This window comes from Myotis lucifugus, unplaced genomic scaffold (assembly GCF_000147115.1).
Source record: "Myotis lucifugus unplaced genomic scaffold, Myoluc2.0 scaffold_119, whole genome shotgun sequence".
NCBI classification, from domain to species: domain Eukaryota; kingdom Metazoa; phylum Chordata; class Mammalia; order Chiroptera; family Vespertilionidae; genus Myotis; species Myotis lucifugus.
The window spans coordinates 3065917-3087314 of record NW_005871167.1 but is presented as its reverse complement, the minus strand read 5'-3'; the positions used below and the strand labels follow the sequence as shown (position 1 = coordinate 3087314).

Genomic DNA, 21398 nt, shown 5'->3' with positions numbered 1-21398 from the left:
GTGGCCGGGCGGCCGCGACGCCCGCCCGGTGAGCTCCGCTCGCCGCGAGGACACGGCGGCCCGGGAGGATGGGGTTCGCAGAGGAAGAGCAGAGGGGCGCCTCTCTACACTAGCGGCCACTTAGTGGCCCTCGACGTTCGGAGGCCAGAAATGGCCCGCAGTGGCCCTCGCAGCGCGGGTGGAGGCCAAGTGCTAATCTCCGCCAGGTGGTATCGGCGAGCGAGGAGTCAAAGGCCGGGGAGCGCCCCGACCAGAAACAGCTCCCGCGGCACTTTAATGAGGCCAGGAGGCCGCGGAAAGCTCACCGGTGCTTGCTCGGGTGCTTGGGTTCTCTTATCTATGTCAGTTATTCAGTGGCTGTTTAGGGTGCTTGGGTATTCTTAACTCCGTGCCCTTAAACGTTTTGTTTATTTTATTTTTTATTGATTTCTTACCAAGAGGAAGGGAGAGGGAGAGAGAGAAGCATCAATATTTGTTTTTTGTTTTTTTTTGTCCTTCGAGGCATTCTATTTCCACATATGTATCACATCCCTAGAAAAAGAACCCCAGGATTTTCCCTCCCGTGTGTTTTCGTCTTGCTTCTTCATGGTCCATGATGCCCGCTGAGGTTGTCAGCACAATGAAACCAAATCGACGGGACGGAAGCAAGTTGTTCTGCCATTTTTCTAGATCTTTTAGTTGCACATCAAATCTGGGGCCGATTACTCCACACTTGTTCAACCTGCCTGTGAGGTTCGCAACAATTTTCCCAGCTCTGTGGTCATCAATAATTTCAAATTCGCCAAAGTAACCATGCTTCATCATCACAGAAACCGGGCGATGGCTTTGGAGCGCGGCCTGACGAGAACCTGGCGCTTGCCTCTCTTTTCGGCGTTGTTGATACTCTTCAGGGCATCAGCCAGGACCTCCATGCGCACCATTATGGCTGCACGGACCGACGGCGGAAAGAGGAGAAGCATCAATGTTGAGAGAATCATTGATTTGCACACCTCCTACTGGGGATCAAGCCCATAACCAAGGTACATGCCCTTGACAGAATCGAATCTGGGACCCTCCAGCCCGCAGGCAGACTCTCTATCCACTGAGCCAAACCCACGAAGGCAGCCCTTCAACATTTTATAAACCGTAAAGTACTTCCAAAATCTTAGTTATTTCAATTGCTTGTCCCTGTGTTTCTCAGGGGCCAAAAAGAAGTGATGCATAAAAAGAATTTTGAAAATTCAGCACATTTAGGAATTTTACCATTTGCAGCTAGAACATTCACCTGTATCTTCACGAAGCCTAACTCAGCATCTATATTTAGTAGGAACTCGTGTAAATAAGAGCTATCACCTAGTGTGTATAGTGTGCCCACCTTTATATAATTTATCTCATCTTCTTACCAGAGACCTACAAACTAGTTATTAGTTGTATTTTGAAGATGAGGAAACGAAGACTCAGAAATTATGACTTACTTGAATAAATAACCCAGCTAATTAGTAGGGGCAGGAATCAGACCCACGTCTCTGACGACAAGGCTGTCTTCATGATGCAGCTTTTACCAAAATTAACTGTTAGATTGAATTATTCCAGGAAATGACCTCATCCCCTAAAGGAAGCATTTTATGTGGAAGCAGTATGATACAGTGCTGAGAGTTGTCTAGAGGCTGGCTGTGTCACAAAATAGCACTTTTCATTTTGGGATTAAAATGAGCATCAAGGGTAACCATGGGGAAATAAACATCAAAGCCACACGCTGGCGTATTCTGTGGAAAGGTAATTCTCCTTTGCCTTGGTTAGGGTTGGGGGTTTATTTGGTTTGAAACCATATGACGTGACCTTTCTTTGTTTGTGTGTGTTTGTTTTTCTCTTCTGTAGTCATTTCCTATCTGTTCTCCGATGGGCATGACTCTAATTCAGGAACTCCAGCTTGCCCTGGGCTGGTTCATGCATGGTTTTCCCCATTAAGTAACTTAAGAAAGTTCTGGGTCCTAATACTTTGTATAAACTCAAGCCAGCATTAGTTTTTCCAAAGGTAACAAGCTAATCTTATCCTTGTTTCATAAGAATGTTATTTCTCTGAAGCTTTTTGAACTGTCAAGAGAAAGATACCATATCTTAGGGGATTTCTAAACATTAACCAGAAGTTATTTGCTTCCTTTTATTTCCTACTACTGCTTTTTTGAATTAGCCTTAATTATAATCAGTAATTAGTTCCTCACTCTTTTTCTCTCCAGTTCTCGCCAATAATAGGAATTGGTTGGGCAGTGAAGCAAACTTTCCCCATAGAAGGGGAGGTTGTTTGCATAAAGAACTAGCCCCCAGCTGAACTTTGGCCTTTGGACCCATTCTTCTTTTACTACAATATTGCTGCCTTTGCATGAGGATGGAACATGAACCAGTGACTTGGGAGGCCCAAAGCATGGTGTGAAGTATAAGACATTCAAGAAGAACAAGTTTGTCATCCCAGGTGGTTAAGCTTGGCAGCGTTAGGTCCTTTTCTGGTTTCTGATTGGAAAGGACCCACCTAGTTAAATCTGTGCAAAAGTATTAGCCAATTATGACATGGCCAGCTATAAATGAGGCTTTTTATTTATTTTTTTTTATTTTTTTTTTTTTAAATATATTTTATTGATTTTTCACAGAGAGGAAGGGAGAGAGATAGAGAGTTAGAAATATCGATGAGAGAGCAACATCGATTAGCTGCCTCCTGCACACCTCCCACTGGGGATGTGCCCGCAACCCAGGTAGTTTCTGATTGAAAAGGACCCACCTAGTTAAATCTGTGCAAAAGTATTAGCCAATTATGACCGGTTTTGGCTAAATGAGGCTTTTTATAAGTGAAAGAAAACTCTTGCATGTACCTCTAATAGGTTTTTTAAAAAATATATATTTTATTGATTTTTTACAGAGAGGAGGGGAGAGGGATAGTTAGAAACATCGATGAGAGAGAAACATCCATCAGCTGCCTCCTGCACACCCCCTACTGAGGATGTGCCTGCAACCAAGGTACATGCCCTTGACCAGAATTGAACCTGGGACCTTTCAGTCCGCAGGCCGACGCTCCATCCACTGAGCCAAACTGTTTAGGGCTGGTTTTGAATTCTTAAATCAGAAAAGCTAAACCCTCTCTGGTACAAAATTGGGAACTTGATGTTTGTGTTCAGAGAATACTTACTTGTTATGATTTATTAGAGCAGTGGTTCTCAACGTTGGCTGCACATTAGAATCACCTGGAAATCTTTTTTAAAATCCTGATTTCTGGGCCTCATCCTCCGGAAATTCTGTTTCTTTGTTATGGGGTTGGGCCACAACATTAGTAACAAAGAAACAGAGTTTCCGAGGATGAGGCCCAGAAATCAGGATTTTAAAAGATTCCCAGGTGATTCTAATGTGCAGCCAACGTTGAGAACCACTGTATTAGAGGCTCATTTGTTCAATTACTACAGGTGAAGGATTATTTCACCTAAGTTATTTTTTTCATTAATTTTTGTTCTGCTAATGTTACTATCGGTATACTCCTTTCTGTCTTAGTTTCTCTATTTGTAAAGATAATCTGTTTTTCTGGGTAAAATATAAGTACTGAGAACTCTAACATAATCATCTGCCATTCATTCAGTGGATATTTTTCATTGTGCCAGGCCCAGAAATTAAAAGAACAGTTTCTGACTGCCCAGCCAAGGTCGCTCAGTGGTTGAGCATCGACCCATGAATCAAAAGGTCACCAGTTCAATTCCTGGTCAGGGCACATGCTCAGGTTGCAGGGTCCACCCCCCGGGGGCATATGGGAGGCAGCCGATCTCCCATTGATGTTTCTATCACTTTCTCCCTCTCCCTCTCTCTTTAAAATCAATAAAAATATATTTTAAGAAAATAAAACAACAACAAAATAAAAAACAGTTTCTGACTATTGGAAGAAATGAGAAAGTCAGTGTTTAAAATTCCTAATGAGCCCTGGCCAGGTAGCTCAGTTGGTTAGAGTATTTTCCCAGTATGCCAAGATTGTGGGTTCGATCCCTAGTCTGGGCACATAGAAGAATCAACCTCTCTCTTTCTAAACTAAACTTAAAAAAAAAAATCCTAGCTGGTTTGGCTAAGTGGATAGAGCATTGGCCTGAGGACTGAAGAGTCTCGGGTTTGATTCTGGTCAAGGGCATGTGCCTCGGTTGCTGGCTCAATCCCCAGCCCTGGTTGGGGTGCTTGTGGGAGGCAGCCAATCAATGTGTCTCTTTCACATCGATGTTTCCCTCTCTCTGCCTCTCCCCCTCCCTTCCACTCTCTCTAAAAATTAATGGGAAAATATTCTCAGGTGAGGATTAACAAAAATAATAAATAAGTAATTAAAATAAAATTTATCATAAAAATGCTAAGATGAAGACATATTCAGAGGAAGACATTTACCTAACTAGGCTCAGGGTAAAGGGCAGCTGAGGAAAAGGGGGAGGGGCCTAAAGGAATTTTGGGTGATGGGAACCAATTCTGAAAGGATGAGAGATATTCGCATGGGGATGAGGATAAAAATGTTCCAGACAGAGAGGTCTCTGCAAGAACTAACAGCATAGTAGAAACATCTGAGGGACTCTAGATCCGTGTGGCTGGAATGAAAGTTTGGTTGGGTGTGAGAATGTGAACCAGTAAAGATGAGGATGTAGGTGGGGTCTGCATTATGAAGAGTTTTCAACACTATGATAAGAATATTCAACTACATCTAAAGGCAGCTCCATAGTCAACCTTTCAAAGCTTCTCTACTTCACTTAAGCTCACCACCCCACTGCTTCACAAAGAAGCCCTCAGTTTCCTGCTGTTACATTTATAACCCCTGCAACTCCAAGTACTATTGACGAGGAAGCCTTTCTTCACTCTCAGGTTAATCTCTCCACTTACTTGGCTCTATTTTTCAGCTTCCTCTATAACAGGGGTCCTCACACTACGGCCCGCGGGCCACATGCAAATACAAAAATTGTATTTGTTCCCGTTTTGTTTTTTTACTTCAAAATTAGATATGTGCAGTGTGCATAGGAATTTGTTCATAGTTTTTTTTTAAACTATAGTCCGGCCCTCCAACGGTCTGAGGGACAGTGAACTGGCCCCCTGTTTAAAAAGTTTGAGGACCCCTGCTCTATAATGACTCCATCCTTCAGCCTTTAAATATACTCAAGTCTCTACCATCTTAAACAACCACTATACTAGTATTTTGACTCTTTGTATGAGTGTGATTACAAAGTTAAAGTATACTTCAGTTAAGCAGCTTTATGCAATTCAGATTTTCCATCAATATTGCTCTTCTTTAAAAAATTGTGATATAATTGATATATTTTTACTCTTATTTATATTCCTTCTACCACCAAGTTTTTTGAAAGAGTCATTACACTTAACAACTTCTTTCTCACTTCTCATTCATTCCTCAGTAATTGTAAAGCTAAGTGATGCTGCCATTATGTTGCTGGGTTTATGAGCTTTAAGGGATTCGTTGGAGTTGAAAATTTAAATATATTAATCAAGGCCACCAAATAGATTAATAAATTTTAAAATTGCTAAGACATCATTAGTAAGCACATGTATTTGAATAGGATTCAGATTCTGGCTAGAGCACTATGGTGCTGGTGCACATGTTTAAACTTGATGTTAGACCTTGATGGAGTAAATGAAATTTCATATAAATTTGAATGTATCTATGATATATTCCAGTGTGCTTTCCTAAACTCCTCTGGTTTAGCAATTGCAAATCCAAATTTTTAGGACTGAAAAAGTATAAATAGGAACATGTGAAAAAATCACAATATATCATCACACTGGTTAGATTTACGATGCCTAAAATACACTTTCTATTTTGTCAAATAATGTCTCCTATAATTTAGTTTCTCTGATGGCCATAAGGCTAGAGTAGAGCAAATCTGAATCATTATAATATGAGCTTGTAGATTTTGCCAGAGTCCCTAAAAATATTTTAAAAAACTCTTTGAAGCCTAAAACTAATTTGAAAGATTTTGAAATAGCAAAAAGAAAAAACTTTCAGATTGTGGTTGATAGCATTTTAATACTTTTTTTTAAACCTAAAGGATATTAAAGATGTTATACGAATCTTGTATTACCATATAGTGAACAAAATTATTCTCTAAAAGACTAGCTAAATTAATTTTTAACCACACTTATCTACATTCCACAAGCCATAATTTCTCAAGATCTTATGTAATTTGAAGCTTTTTTACATCATCCACTTTTGCTAAAAGTTGTTACAGCCCTGGCCAGCGTGACTTAGTGGTTAGAGTGCTGGCCTGCACACCAAAGGGTCTTGGGTTCCATTCCTAGTCAGGGGCACATATCTGGGTTGCAGGTTTGATCCCTGGCCCGGTCTGGGAGCCTGCTGGGGAGGCAACCAATCGATGTGTCTCTCTCGCATTGATATTTCTCTGTCCTCTCTCCTCTCTCCTCTCTCTCTCTCTCTCTCTCTCTCTCTCTCTCTCTCTTCCCCTCCCCCCTCCCTTCCACTCTTTCTAAAAATCAATGGGGGAAGAAATATCCTCTGGTGAAGATTAACAACCACAAAAAAGTTATTGAAATTTTTGGATAAAGCAATTTTAGTTAATCAGGTTATTTATATAGTAACTACTACTAAGGTAAGAGATTTTCAGAGTTAAGTATACTTATTCATTTATTTGCATTTATTATTCCAGTACAGTTTACTTTAATTTGGATGCAAAAAATCACAGTAAAAAGTACAGAAGGTGCCAAATAAGTATATAATGTAAGAAATGATTACTTGCTGTTTTGTGAGAATTATTAAATACAGAAATTAGAAAAAAGTAATATTTCATATAAATTGTCTGGGATAGTTACAATACTGGTACTTGATTTCAGATTTTTCTAAAGTATATCTTAGTTTTGCTTTGCACAATTCTCATGTCTCTGTAGCAAAATTAAAATGATTCTAAAACTAGTTAAGGACCTAGAAACAACCCTAGTGTCCATCAGTAGATGAGTGGATAAAAAAGCTGCGGTACATTTACACCATGGAATACTATGCAGCAGTAAAAAAAAAAGAAGGAACTCGTACCCTTGAGACAGCATGGAGGGACCTGAAGAGTATTATGCTAAGTGAAATAAGCCAGTCAGAGAAAGACAAGTATCACGTGATCTCACTCATATATGGAATCTAATGAACAAAATAAACTGAGGAGCAAAATAGATTTAGAGACATAGAAGCATGGAACAGACTGTTGAATATCAGAGGGAAGGTGAGGGTCGGGGGTGGGAAGAGATCAACCAAAGAACTTGTATGCATATGTGCATAACTCCTGGACACAGACAATAGTGTGGTGAAGGCCTGGGGTGGGGAGTGGACTAGAAGGGGTCAATGGGGAAGTAAAGGAGACATATGTAATACTTTCAACAATAAAGATTTTTTAAAAAAACCAAGGAACTCTATAGGATCACGGTGTTTAACAGAATTTTCATTACTCAGCATACAAGCTCAAGAAGAGAGGAAAAATGGGTCATAAAATGATCAAATAGCCAACTTTTACTAGGACCATTTTCTTTTACAATTGTATTTATTCATCTGGTTCAAAATTCAAAAGGTACAAAAAGGGCATTTAGTGAAGTAACTCCTGTTTCTGTTTCCTAGACACCCACTTTCCTTCCCAGAGGCAAACACTGTGATTGGTTTTCTATATATCCTTTCAGATATATTTTATTCACTACGAAGCAATTATGTATTTTCTCTTTTACACAATTGGTAGCATACTCTAAGCACTGTTTTGTATTTTTTTTCTTTAAAACCTTTTTTACTATACATCTGGAGAACCTTCCAAATCACTACATAATGTGCTCTCTTCTATGGTTATGTAGTCTTCCATTGTCAGGATGTATCATTATTATTTTAAAAGTCTCCTCTTGGTGAATATTTGTGTTGTTTTCCATCTTTTGTCTTAATTAGAGTGACCATATTTCCTGGCTTGTGTGGAAATATTAATATAAATATTAATAGTGCCTTCTCTCTCTTTCAAAACTATCCCAATTTGAGCAATATGTTCTATGGCTACCATGGCTATTACAGTGCTGCTGCAGTGAATAAGTTTATATATCTTATAGTTTTGCAGGTTGCAGAGATAACTGTAGGATAAATTCCTAGAAGTAGAATTTCAGAGTCAAAAGGTGTGTGTGTGTGTGTGTGTGTGTGTGTGTGTGTATTGAGAGCTGTTGCCAAATTGCCCACCATATTGGTCATACCCTTGTAAGAAAGTACTTGTTTTTCCACCCTCACCTCAGGTGATTTTGTTTGTTTGCCATTCCAATCAGTGTAAAATTGTGTCAGTGTTGTTTTTATTTACTTTTAAAAAATTATGAATGAGGTTGAGCATCTTTTTACATATTTAACAACCATCATACTTCATTTTTTATGTATTCAAATATTGGCTATTAGAGTTTTGATATTGATTTGTAGGAACTCTTCATATGTTTTGGAAATTAGCCTTTTGTGAAATGAGTTGCATATTTTCTTCCCTCTCCTGCTTCATAATGTGACTTTTAGTTTTCCTTTTGTGGTTTTTGCCATTAGGTATTTTTTATCATTATGTAGTCAGATTTCTCAATTTGTATTTTCTATTCAACGAATATCACCAAAATCCATTATTCAACTGGAAATTCACATTTAATTTTTCATTTCCTCATCCGTCACATCCTTTAATAGGTCTCAAATTAATCCACTTCTCCCCATTCCCGTTGTTACTACCCTGTTAAACTTCTCTCAATTTAGATCTCTCTCCTATCAGTTTCACTCACTTTCAAGTGTAGCTACAAGTGATCTTTCAGAAATGCAAATCTGGTTATGTTATATTTTTGTATAACTCACTAATGATTCCCCAACTCTAACATAATTTAAAATACAATAAAAAGTGAAGGGGGTGGGGATAGAGATCAAGACAGTCAGCAAATATGTTATCTTGACTATGGGGAAAATTAAAAGAACAAGAACTAGAGAAGAACCTAGAGTTCAGAGGAAGAGCTTTTGTTTGTTTTGCATGTATGTGTGTTTTTGTTTTGACTTTTAAAGTAATTAATGTGCTGAGGAGGGAAGCCAGTAGAGATGAAAAGGTTGAAGATAGTAGAAGAATATTACATGCTAAGAACATCGGGAGAAAGTGAGGTAGAAAGCTGGAGACTAAGAGAAGGCAGTAACTAGGGTGGGAAATATCTAAGAGCCTGCTGAGATTAGAAGTTTTGTAGTAGAAACATTTACACAGAAAAAAATACACCCGGTTTTATGTAGGAGTGCTATGAAACTTTCAAAGAACAGATAATCCCTAACTTGTGTACTTTGTTCCAAGAAATAGAAAAAAGGGAAACTTCTTTTATTAATTTAGTATAATCTTTAAAACAAAAACCCGACAAGGACAGCATAAGAAAAGTAAATTATAAGACATAAATGCAAAAGTATATATCTCAAAGATGCTAGAATGGATTAACATTGGGAAGAAATATGCATAATTTACCACATGAACAGATTAAGAGAGGAAATCTGTTTGATCCTCCTGATCATTGCAAAAAAAGTATTTGATAAAATTAAATACTATTCATTTTCAAGGCTCTTAGCAACAGAAGGAACATTCTGATAAACCTGATACAGGCTTTATCAGGGAACAGGCCTGGTATCAAAACTTCCATTAAATATTTTATTGGAGGTTTTTTGTTTTAAAACAAATCTATTTTTAAAAATCTATTTTTATTGATTTCAGAGAGGAAAGGAAAGGGAAAGAGAGAGAGAAACATCAGTGATGTGAGAGATTCATTGATGGGCTGCCTCTTGCACGCCCCACACTGGGGGATCGAACCTAGAACCCAGGCATGTGCCCTGACTGGCAATCAAACTGTGACCCCCTGGTTCATAGTTCAACGCTCAACCACTGAGCCACACTGGCTGGGCCTTTTTGGAGGTTTTATTGTCCAATAAGACAAGAAAAAGAAATAAATGGTATAAGGATTATAAGAAAAGAAAGAAAATTGTCATTATTTACAAATGATATTTATGAGGAAAATCTAAGTGAATCTATAGGTAAATTGTTGGGACTAATAAGAGAGTTTAAGAAGGTTACTAGATCAAAAATCATTGTCCATAATTCAATAGTGTTCCTATACTGAAGTAATAATTATGCTTATTTTTTTAAAGTTGCATTGTGATAACATTAGAAACTGAGAAGTACATATGAGCAAACCTAACACAGGCTGCATACGAATTTTATGGTAAAATTATTAAATGGAAAGGTATATCATATATTGCAAATTCGGAGATGGCTCCCACGATCCCTGCCGGGTGATATTCATGCCCTTGTGTAATCCCCTCCTCTTGAGTATGACTGGACTTATGATTTGCTTCAAACAAATAGAATATGGCAAAGGTGACTCTCCCTTGTTGATTCCATGCTGTGAGCTGCCGTGAGGAGAGGGCCGCATGGCAAGGAACTGAAGGCAGCTCCCAGCAAGAAACTGCAAGGAATTGAATGCTGCCAAAACTCATGTCACAGAGGGGCTCCTTCCCAGCCTGGAGCCTGAGATGAGAACTCAGCCCTGGCCAATACTCTGCAGCCTAGATAGGCCATCCCTAAATATCTGACCCATGGAAACTGAGAGATAATAAACGTGTTGCTTTACACCACTAAGTTTGCAGTAGTATTGTTATGCAGCAATGGATAACTTATAGACATGTTAAGTGGAGGGAATAACTCAGTATCAAAAAATGGAGGTTCTCAAAGTAATTTTTTAAAATATATTTTTATTGGTTTCAGAGAGGAAGGGAGAGGGAGCGAGGGAGAGAGAGAAACATCAATGATGAGAAAGAATCATTGATCAGCGGCCTCCTGCATGCTCCCCATTGGGGATCGAGCCCGCACCTGGGCATGTGCCCTTGACCAGAATCTAAACTGGGACCCTTCAGTCTACAGGCCGACGCTCTGTCCACTGAGCCAAACCAGCCAGGTCTCCTTAAAGTAATTTATAAATTTAACACAATTCCATTAAAAATCTCAACAGCATTTTGCACAGAATTTGCATGAATCCTAACATTTTTGTGGAAGACAAAACAGAGCAGACATCCTTGCTTTGTTCCTGGTTTTAGGGGGAATGTAGTCAGTCTTTCAGCATTAAGTATGATGTTAACTGTAGGTGTTTTTTTTTTTTTTATTTGTTCTTTATGAAATTGAGAAAATTTTCTATTAGTTAGTTGAGAGATTTTATCGTGAATGATTATTAGGTATTGTCAAATGCTTATTCTATATCTACTGATGTGGATTTTGTCCTTTATTCTATTAATATGTCATATTGTATTACTTTGATTTTTGGATATTTAACCAGCCTTACATTCTTGATCATAATGTATAACCTTTTTTTATATATTTCTGAATTCAATCTGCTAATATTTTGTTAAGATATTTTACATCCATATTCATAAGGGATATTTGTATATAGTGTTTTTTATGATACCCAGTCAGCTTTTAACCGAATAGTCTTAGTGACTTTTGATAATCATTGCTTAGATCAGCTGTTTCACTAGGGGTTGCAAAGTGCTGCTGTTCTGTCATTCCTTTTTTGTTGTTGTTAACCCTCACCCAAGGATATTTTTCCCATTGATTTTTAGAGAATGTGGGAGGGACAGAGGGAGGGGAGGGATGGAGGGAAAAAGAGGGGGGGGGGGAGAGAGAGAGAGAGAGAGAGAGAGAGAGAGAGAGAGAGAGAGAAACATCGATGTGAGAAAGACACATCGATTGGTTGCCTAAGTTGGTTAGGTAATTCCTCTAAAGGTGATTGGTTAAAGTTTTAAAAATTTAGCCCTAGCCGGTTTTCTCAGTGGATAGAGCATCGGCCTGTGGACTGAAGGGTCCTAGGTTTGATTCCAGTCAAGGGCACTTGCCCAGGTTGTGGGCTTGATCCCCAGTAAGGGGCGTGCAGGAGGCAGCCAATCAATGATTCTCTCTCATAATTGATGTTTCTATCTCTCCCTCCCCCTCTCCCTTCCTCTCTGAAATTAATAAAAATATGTTTTAAAAAATAAAAATAAAAATTTATTATGCCAGCGGTGTGGTTGAGCATGGACTTATGAATCAGGAAATCATGGTTCCATTCCTGGTCAGGGCACATGCCTGGATTGTGGACTCGCTCTCCAGTGTGGGGTGTGCAGGAGGCATTCTTTCTCATCATTGATGTTTCTCTCTCTCTCTCTCTCTCTCTCTCTCTCTCTTCCTCTCCCCCCTCTCTAAAATCAATAGAAATATATTTTTAAAATTTTATTATGAATTTATGAACTTTAATAACTTTTATGTGTTTACATTCTTTGCAATTGTTATTCTTTTTGATGCTCAAATTGTCCCATCTTTGGCAGTGGGAATCCCCTCTAATTGACTCTTGAATTTCTTGACACCACCTAGTAGTTTTGTGGGTTTTATTTTGATGGTTGACAGATTCTCTTTTTTTTTATTATTGATTTCAGAGAGGAAGGGAGAGGGAGAGAGAGATAGAAACATCAACAATAAGAGAGAATCACCGATCAGCTGCCTCCTGCACGCCCCCCACTGGGGATCAAGTCTGCAACCCTGGCGTTTGCCCTTGACTAGAATCAAACCCGGACCTTCTAGAGTGCAGGCCGACTCTCTATCCACTGAGCCAAACCAGCCAGGGCGACAGATTCCTTTATTAACAATAAAAACTTCACATTTGTTACAATAGAAAAATAAATGTTTTAATGAATACTTAAATGAAAACTAGGACCTCATAGTTTTTAATGTGGATTTTTAATGTGTGCTAGGTTTGATGTATATCTTAGAAGAACTTGCTAGAATCATTAGGGTATAACTGTAAAAAAGTCATTTACTTAATAGCTTTCCCAAATAGTAGTTCCCCTGAAATTAAAACAGAAAGTAAAATTTCTATTTATATCTACGTTTATTTATTTACCCGGGTGTATGCCCTGACGGGAAATTGAATCGTGACCTCCTGATTCACAGATCGAGACTCAACCATTGAGGCACACCAGCCAGGCTATACCTACATTTATTTATTTATTTATTTATTTTTTAAAATATTTTATTGATTTTTTACAGAGAGGAAGGGAGAGGGATAGAGAGTTAGAAACATTGATCAGCTGCCTCCTGCACACTCCCTACTGGGGATGTGCCTGCAACCAAGGTACATGCCCTTGACCGGAATCAAACCTGGGACCCTTGAGTTCGCAGGCTGATGCTCTATCCACTGAGCCAAACCGGTTAGGGCCATATACCTACATTTAGATATGACTCACAACACGTATCAATCTTAATTTTATGATTTTGATATTACCTCTTACAAGGTACTCATTAAAAATTCAAATCTTGCCCTAACCGGTTTGGCTCAGTGGATAGAGCGTCGGCCTGCGGACTGAAAGGTCCCAGGTTTGATTCCGGTCAAGGGCATGTACCTTGGTTGCGGGCATATCCCCAGTGGGAGGTGTGCAGGAGGCAGCTGATCGATGTTTCTCTCCCATCGATGTTTCTAACTCTCTATCCCTCTCCCTTCCTCTCTGTAAAATCAATAAAATATATTTTAAAAAAATTCAAATCTCATTTTGAGATCATTAATTTGAGGTATGCAGTAAAACAACCCAGCAGTTTTTGATAGCTTCCTTCCTTACTAGTATGAATATGCCTTGTATATATTGTCTTTTCTTAATTTTACCATTGTATCTTTCGGATATATTCCTGTGAGTAGAACTGTTAGGTTGAAGGGTAAAAGCATATGTAATTTGGCTAGATAGGGTGAAAAAAAGGAGTTACGCAATTTGGCCCTTCCACAAAAAATATATACAAGTGCTATTTTAACACAGTATCTCCAACAGTTTGTTGTTAGGCTTTTGGATTTTTGCCAGTCTGATAGCTGAGAAACAGTGTGTCTCCGTGTAGTTTTAATTTACAGTGATGGCGAACCTATGACACGCGTGTCAGAGGTGACACGCAAACTCATTTTTTTGGTTGATTTTTCTTTGTTAAATGGCATTTAAATATATAAAATAACTATCAAAAATATAAATCTTTGTTTTACTATGGTTGCAAATATCAAAAAGTTTCTATATGTGACACAGCACCAGAGTTAAGTTAGGGTTTTTCAAAATGCTGACACGCCGAGCTCAAAAGGTTCGCCATCACTGATTTAGCATATTTTTATGTTCAACAACACATTTTAACACATTATGATAGTGAGCCTACATTAACATATAAAGAAAGAAATATGCCATTAGCTATCTAAAGCTTAATGAGTTGGCTCTGACCCTCAAGCTGCACGTATGTACTTAGATTTGCAGTAAGGAATAAGACAGAATATCTCATACTTATAAAATGCTTTGTAATCAACGAAGTACTTTTAACGGTCATTATCCGATTTGACTGTCATGTGTAGAGGTTCAGAACAGTCCTCCCCAAAATGTGCTACTTTGGTATGTGAATTATTTTGAGCTGAAGGTATTCAAGCCCTGCAGGCTCACAAGAAACGTTTAGTTCTCCCTTAAAGAATTTAAATTAGGGGCCTTGCCCATAATTAGAGTTATCACCAGAAATAATTTTTTATGACCTACCTATAGGGCAGGGCAAACTGTCTAATTACTGAACGTCTGCTTTTCTTGTTGTCCTGCAATGACCTTCTCCCTTCTGAAGCCCAACGTGATCTCTTAGCTTAGAATGTCAAATACACCACATTTTCCTTTTCTGTCTTTGAACCTCTTGTGTAGGTGGGGTCTCTGATTCTCTCTGTATGTGGTGTTCCCATGCATACGTATATATTCAATTTCTTTTCTCATTAATCTATCTCATGTCTATTTAAATATTAGACCGACTGAAAAAAACCTAGGAGTGCGCAGGGAAGTTTCTTCCTCCCCACACATGATAATCTCTGAGAGAGGTCAGATACTGTGTTCGCCGAAACCGGTTTGGCTCAGTGGATAGAGCGTCAGCCTGCAGACTGAAGGGTCCCAGGTTCGATTCCGGTCAAGGGCATGTACGTACCTTGGTTGCAGGCACATCCCCAGTGGGAGATATGCAGGAGGCAGCTGATCAATGTTTCTCTCTCATTGATGTTTCTAGCTCTCTATCTCTCTCCCTTCCTCTCTGTAAAAAAATCAATAAAATATATTTAAAAAAAAAAAGATACTATGTTCATTTTGTAGAAGAGGAAACTGATATTTTAAAATCTTTTAAAAATATTTTTTATTGATTTCAGAGAGGAAGGGAGAGGGAGAGAGAGTTAGAAACATCAATGATGAGAATCACTGATGGGCTGCCTCCTGCACACCCCTCGCTGGGGATTGGGCCCGCAAACCTGGCATGTGCCGTTGACTGGAATCAAACCCGGGACCCTTCAGTCTGCAGGTCAACGCTCTATCCACTGAGCGAAACCAGCTAGGGCAGGAAACTGATATTTTAAAATATTGAAAATTTCCAGTTTAATACAGCAAATGGCAGAGCTAGGTTTAAATTTCAAACTTTTGATCAGAGTACAAATTCTATGCTTTGTTTTCCTGTTACAGTATTTGCTAAAAGATGCATGACCTATATTACCCAGGAGATGGCAGTGTTCTCTTAATAGTCATTGGGAATTCTCTTTCCCATCGGAGATGCTTAAAAGGAAGTGAAAATTGTATTCTTTCAGCTAACATTCCTGAGCATAAAGTATGTTTAGAAGTTAAAGATAAAAAGATTAGTAAACTTGGTGTTTGCTTCCTAGGAGCTCACAGTCTGGGTCCAAGAGGTGGGGCAATCAAGCAGAGTTAAAAACATAAAAAATTTGTACAAAATGCCAAACCAGCTAGGGACTACAAATTTATTTATTTTTTTAAAATTTAATGACATTAAACACAACTGCTACAAGGGAAAAACCACGATAAAGAGGAGGCACCAAACTTGTTTCATAACTGATCCTGACAAAAACTCAAAGCAGGGCCTGCATTAGATGCAAAATTGCAGGTTATTTCCGGCTCTTTACCTCTAAGTAAACTACATAAACACATTTTTACTCTGCTTTATCAATACCCCTGTGGTGAGAATGTCATCCTGGATGAAGAAAGGTAGGTAGGCAGTTAAATGTATGTAACATAAAATACAGTAACGATTCCACATGAAATACTAGACTTAGAGGCCAACACCAAATATAAGATATGTATCTTTAAAAACATATTAAAACTCCAGATTTTACCCACCAGCTTCTTTAAGGCGGGCGTGCCTAATAATGAGTTTTCTTTGGCTGTTTTTTTCTCCTTGAAGAATATTATGTTAACTGCTAGAGAACAGTTCTCTCCTCCTCCAGTCCAACAGATTTAATTAAGCTGCTAAAGCTTTGGAAAAACAGAATTATTTGAGCAAAGAGGAAATGTGATTGTCACATTTTATAGTTAACCTGTCACTCATATGATTTGGCAAAGGCGATGCTCCCATTACAGATTTAGGCTTAAACCCTTTTGTAGCAGGAAGGTAGGAACATGAGTCCTAGATTTTGGCCTAAGCAAAACACTGTCTCTTCAGAACTTGGGTTATCTATGGGGAACTGGACAGTTGCAATGCTAGTTATTCCAGCTATGATTAATTTTAGCTATGCTGTAAAGAAATAAAAACTGTATCATCTTAACACTGCTTAAACACATGCACGCACGCCTGAAGGATTTTATACAAAAAATTTCAAGTCGGCAATGGGCATTTCCAAAAGCCAAAAGGTTCTTTAAATAAAAATCTTGTGAAAAATAAAATTCAAAATCTGCCAAGCACAAAACAGCAGAAGATGAGATGCTGCTCTGGACAGGGACCTTCACTGCTAATGGGGTGAGACACACGGACTGTACTGTATACCTTAGAGACTCTGGAACCGCTGGTGGCTTCGCTCGTTCCTGTCAACCCACTGAGTCAGACTGTATCTTTCCAGAGGTTTCTGTCGGAACCGGGCATAGTTTTGAATGGTGAGGTGTGAAGGATGCGGATGGTTATGCATATGATGAACTTGATCCATCAAAGAACACAGTTCCACCAAGGCACCTTGGTTAGAATCCACTGAGTCTTTTATATGAGCAAAAACACTCCTGACGTAAGTTTGCTTCTTCCGTTCTAGATCTCATTGTGAAAACGTCGAAACATTATTCCTAGTTTTGGCTTGCAGAACAGGAATGACTTTGCCTATTCTCTCAGGAGCTTTCAGCTTCCCAGAATCCTTGTCAAGAATATCTTTGTTTGGTGAACTGGTAACAACTGGGAACTTCATTTCACAACTTGATTTATGTGATCCGTTTCTCCAGGATGACCCTAAATGAGGAGTCTCTGAATGGTCCAAGATCTGAGTGGTTACAGGTGTAGGTTTCTAACTATCAGGCATACTTTTTTCAGGGACAGTTTGTTGAAAGTTATTACTTGAAGGAGAAGGGAGCGAGGGCCCATCCCAGGAAGAGTTATTTGGGACGATCCCTTCAGAATTAGTGCAAAGTTTGCTCTTATTTGGGCTAAGACCATCTTCTCTCATCCCTTCTCCAAGGGAAGAGGGTTTTCCAATATCTTTGGATGTATCAGTCTTGTCCTTATTAAGCACAACATCACAAGCTGTTGGATTAAATGGTGCAACAACTGTTAATTTTACAAGATTCTTTTCTAGTGCAAAGGGTCTGTTTAATGGTTTCGTAGGAGTTGGTCCCTGACCAACTGATGTACTTTGAGGTAATTTGAAGAGGCCAGGAGTCTCAGCTACTGGTCCAAGGCTGTCCAACGTATTTTCCTCGTCCTCATCTGTAGATCATCATCCCTCAAGTACTTCTCTATCTCTTCCTCCGTGAAGCTGAAATGGCCATCATCTTCTCCTTCACTCAGGTCCAGCAAGGAGTCATCCGATACATCCTCATCCAAGGAACCCCTAGAGGGCACTAGTGGGCACATCATATCTCCGGAAGCGGGGCCGTAGCCTGGGCGAAGACCCCTACAAATTTATTTTTTTTAAAGTATCATATTTTGCTCAACAGCTTTTATTTTATTTATTTATTTTTATGTATTTTTATTGATTTCAGAGAGGAAGGGAGAGGGAGAGAGAGATAGAAACATCAATGATGAGAAAGAATCATTGATTGGCTGCCTCTTGTACGCCCCACACTGGGGATCAAGCCTGCAACCCCGGCATGTGCCCTCACCATGAATCGAACCGTGACCTGCTGGTTCATAGGTCAGATGCCCAACCACTGAGCAACACTGACATAATTAACTCCCCCCCCCCCTCAAATTCATAATTAACTTTTCCCCCCCTCAAATTCATAATTAACTTTTGACATCAGTTCACAGTCTGGGTCATTTTACCTCCATGGCTGTCAACTTGGACAGACTGTAAAAACCTAGAGTTTTATATTAGTTCATGTAAAATAGAATTTATTTGGTGCTGCCTACTTTTAGAGCAGAGAAATGGTGTTAAATCTTAGGATGCATGAAAATTCCACATTTTTTCCTACATGCATTTCTATTTCTTAGAGTAATAGGACTCTAGCGAAATGGGAGTTGAGGTGTCTTGTATCTAGTGTGCTTTGGTGTTCTGTATTATGTTTTCTTTTTTTCTAGAGAAAGAGATGGTTCATCAATTTCCAGGAGATTGAAAGTTATGAAAAGAATTTCTGAATAATCAGATTGTTTGGAAGGCAGAGAATGAAAAGAAATGGGATTGAAACTTCTTATTCGGTATTTCTAGTTATAAAGTTTAGTCTGCCTAGTTCTCATATAATCTTTTCTTAAAAACATTTTTTAATTCTCACCTGAGGATATGTTTTTTATTGATTTGAGAGAGAGGAAGGGAGAGAGAGAGAGAGAAACATGATCTGAGAGAGAAACATCGATGGTTTGCCTCCCTTATGCGCCCTGACTTGGAATTGAACCAACCACCTTTTGGTGTATGGAGCTACACTCCAGCCAACTGAGCAACACTGACCAGGGTCTTTTAAAATAATGGTTGGACTTCGTCCTGTGCACCAAGAGATTGCTGGTTCAATTCCTGGTCAAGGGCACATGCCTGTGTTTCTGGCTCCATTCCCAGTACGGGGCAAGCACTGTTTCTCTCTTTCCCTCTCCCTTCCTCTCTCTCTAAAAATCAATAAACTATTCTTAAAATGTTATTGAATTTATTAGGGTGACATTGGTTAATAAAGTTATATAGGTTTCAGGTGTACAATTACATAATACACCATCTGTATATTATATTGTGTAGTCACCACTCCAGTTCAAGTCTCCTTCCATCACCATTTATCCCCCCTTTACCTGCTCCACCTCCCCTCTCCCTTTCCCTCTAGTAATCGCCATACTGTTGTGTGTCTGAGTTTTTTCCTTTCTTTGCCTAATCCCTTCACCTTTTTCACTCAGCTCCCCAACCCCCATCCCCTCTGACTCATATAATCTTTTGAATATAACTAAGATACTAGTTTTTGGAAATGTTCACTTCAGATCACCAAATCTGGGTTATACAATACCCAGAGGGATACACACTGGGGACAGTAGAGTAATTAATCATGATGGAGCTAACATCTATTGAGTGTTTATTTATTTATTTATTTATTTATTTATTTAATCTTTTGTTAATCCTCACCCAAGAATATTTTTCCATTGATTTTTAGAGAGTGGATGGGAGGGGGAGAGAGAGAGAGATTGATTGGTTGCATCCTGCACAAGGCCCAGGGATGGAGCCTGCAACCCAGGTGCGTGCCCTTGACCGGAATTGAACCTGGGACCCTTCAGTCCACAGGCCAAAGCTCTATCCACTGAGCTGGTCATTTGCCTAGGGTCATATTTAATTTTTTGAGGAAACTCCATCCTGTCTTCCATAATGGCTGAACCAGTCTGCATTCCCACCAGCAGTGCAGTAGGTTTCCCTTTTCTCCACATCCTCGCCAGCACTTGTCATTTGTTGATTTGTTGATGGTAGCCATTCTGACAGGTGTGAGGTGATACCTCATTGTCATTTTAATTTGCATCTCTCTGATGATCAGTGACTGAGCATTTTTTCATATGTCTCTTGGCCATCTGAATGTCCTCTTTGGAGAAGTGTCTATTTAGGGCCTTTGCCCATTTTTTAATTGGATTGTTTGTTTTCCTTTTGTTAAGTTGTATGAGTACCTTATATATTTTGGATATTAACCCTTTATCAGATGTATCATTGCCAAATATGTTCTCCCATACAGTGGGCTCCCTTTTTGTTTTGTTGATAGTTTCTTTTGCTGTGCAGAAGCTATTTATTTTGATGTAGTCCCATTTGTTTATTTTCTCCTTCTTTTCCTTTGCCCTAGACAGTGGTCGGCAAACTCATTAGTCAACAGAACCAAATATCAACAGTACAACGATTGAAATTTCTTTTGAGAGCCAAATTTTTTAAACTTAAACTATATAGGTAGGTACATTGTTATTAACTTAATTAGGGTACTCCTAAGGCTTAGGAAGAGCCACACTCAAGGGGCCAAAGAGCCGCATGTGGCTCGTGAGCCGCAGTTTGCCGACCACGGCCCTAGGAGATGTATCCACAAACACATTGCTATGAGAAATGTCTGAGATTTTGCTGACTGTGGTATCTTCTAGGATTTTTTTATGTTTTCATGACTTACATTAAGTCTTTTTTCCATTTTGAGTTTATTTTTATATATGATGTAAGTTGGTGGTCTAGTTTCATTTTTTTTTTTGGCACGTATCTATCCATTTTTCCCAGCACCATTTATTGAAGAGACTGACTTGACTCCATTGTATGCTTTTTTGTCCTTTGTCAAATATTAATTGAGTGTAATGGCTTGGATTGATTTCTGGGGTCTCTGTTCTGTTCCATTGATCTATATGCCTGTTCTTGAGCCAGTACCAGGGTGCCTCTAATTTCTGAACCTTTCTGTAATTTTAGAGGAGAATCATCTTTTTTCCTTGTTTTCTTTCTATTAGGTTTTAGCTTTTTTTCTCTTCTAAGTTATATATCATTTATCTATCTGGTCTCCAGCATCTAAAATATTGGGATCTGTTATCTGTTTTCTTTTTGTCTTTTTTTATACCTCTAACATTTATGACTTTTTTATTCCTTTTATAATAATTTTAGTTGGATTTGGGAGGCGTTAGAGAAAATTACATATATTCAATTAAAAATCTCCTATTCACTCTTCATCTCCTTCCAATCTGGTTTCTGTCCCCACTGTCCCACTAAAACAGGTCATCATAACCATCAGGTACTTTCCCCCAGCTTTATTCAGATATAATTGACATATAACATGTGTAAATTTAAGGTGTTGCAATATAATGATTTGATACATGTACATACTGCGAAATGTTTACCACACTAAGATGAGTTAACACAACCTTCACCTCATGTAATTATTTTGTTGTTTTTGTTATGGTGAGCTCATTAAAGCTCTACTGTCCTAGAAAATTTCAAATATA

General features: G+C 38.8%; 2 pseudogenes; both read right to left on the bottom strand.

Moving 5' to 3' along the window:
* Positions 1-509: 509 nt before the first annotated feature.
* On the bottom strand, positions 510-923 carry LOC102427973 (annotated as a pseudogene).
* Positions 924-16687: 15764 nt separating this feature from the next.
* LOC102427654 lies at positions 16688-17907 on the bottom strand (annotated as a pseudogene).
* Between the last annotated feature and the right edge of the window lie 3491 nt (positions 17908-21398).